General features: G+C 42.5%; 1 pseudogene; it reads right to left on the bottom strand.

Annotated features, from left to right (window-relative positions):
• Nucleotides 1-449: 449 nt before the first annotated feature.
• Nucleotides 450-822, bottom strand: LOC125343063 (annotated as a pseudogene).
• Between the last annotated feature and the right edge of the window lie 897 nt (nt 823-1719).

A 1719-nucleotide genomic window follows, 5' to 3' on the forward strand; every position in this document is an offset into this window, starting at 1 on the left:
TGGCTTTTTCTGTTTATGTGGTGCTGAGGAACCGAACCCAGGGCTTCGTAAGCTGGGCAAGCACTTTACCACTGGGCCACATTCCCAGCCCCTCCATTTTGTTTTATGAGACAAATAGCAATTTCGAACTGCAGAAGTTATGCCTTAGCTTTAGTCAGCTGATAATTATTTCTTATAATTAATTATAAATGAGTTCTAATGCAGTGGAGTTAAAATACATTTGTGATATGAGGCAGTTTTACTGTGGTATTTCCATGCATGCATATAGTATACTTGGAAAAAAATTCACCTTCTCCACAATTGCTTTTTATAGGATGCATTTTCTTTTTTCTTAATTTATTTATTGTTAAAGTAATGTGCAGAGGCGATATAGCATAGTTGCTTTTAAATGTCAATTTTCCTGCAAATCTCATTTACATCTTTTTTTTTTTTTTTTTTGGCTGTGAAAGCACTCTGGTTTTATTGAGAGTATGAAGGGCTACCAGGAACCTGGGTGGATGGCTGAGGATAGGATCTCTACAACCTGGGTCTACTTGAAAGTGTGGCGCTCAGCCCCACCTCGGCCAAAGCCTTTGGGCCCAAACATGGCAGAGTAGCAGGAATGGTTGCAGTAGGGCTTGCCTTCGCGTTTGGCATGCCCCCCACCCAGGTCAGTGTCTTTCCACATTTCTCACACTTAAGGCACGGCCGATGCCAGTCTTTGCCCAGCGAGGTAACTCGCTGAGCGAAGTACACCTCCTTGTCACACATGGGGCACTTCGAATGGCGGTGCTGTCGGCGAGCAGACAGCGGGGCAAGAAGGAGCTGTGCACTGGACTCCATTGATGTCTTCTTATAAGGCCTGAGCTAGTCTACTGTACAGTATTTTTAACCAATCATCTCTTGCCTGGGCTCCTAGGAAATAATTTTAGCCAGTTTATAATTATTTCCTATAATTATACATGAGTTATAATACCTTTTCGTTGAAATGCATTTTGAGGGGTAAATGAGGGCCTGGAACTTCCTACTCAGTCATCTTGTTGATACCACCATCTTGTAAGTTCTTACAATCAGATTCCAGAGTTCTGAACAGTTGATTCTGACAGATTTTTACTATTATAGGACACTTTCTATACTTCTTGTGGTGCTACTTTTTGCTCTATTGGCTTCTGTTTTATTATTGAGTAATTATTTTAGAAGATTGATAATATGAATATTAAAACCAGATGCTTTGCTTTTTGTTTGCCAGTCCTGGGGCTTGAACTCAGGGCCTGAGCACTGTCCCTGGCTTCTTTTTGCTCAAGGCTAGCACTCTGCCACTTGAGCCACAGAGTCACTTCTGGCCATTTTCTATAAATGTGGTGCCCTCATATTTTTTCTTTGTGTTTTAGTTTTCGGTAATGTTTGTCTTGTATGTAAGCCTATCTGATCCATGGAAAGGAAAGGGAAAGACAGAAACAGCAGGACAAAGGATGAAGGAATGCAACAATGATACTCATTAGACACTATGTTGGAAATGAACTTTACAACTTGGTGGGGGGAGTGGGGAGTGGTAAGTGGGAGAAAACAAGGGGGGGGGGTAAAATGTTTAAAATGAAATTTATGGGGCTGGGAGTGTGGCTTAGTGATAGAGTGCTTGCTTGGCATGCATAAAGCCCTGGGTTTGCTTCCTCAGCACCACATACACAGAAAAAGCCAGAAGTGGCGCTGTGGCTCAAGTGGCAGGGACAGTGCTTAGGC

The sequence above is a fragment of the Perognathus longimembris genome, chromosome 28 (genome assembly GCF_023159225.1).
Source record: "Perognathus longimembris pacificus isolate PPM17 chromosome 28, ASM2315922v1, whole genome shotgun sequence".
Taxonomy (NCBI): Eukaryota; Metazoa; Chordata; class Mammalia; order Rodentia; family Heteromyidae; genus Perognathus; species Perognathus longimembris.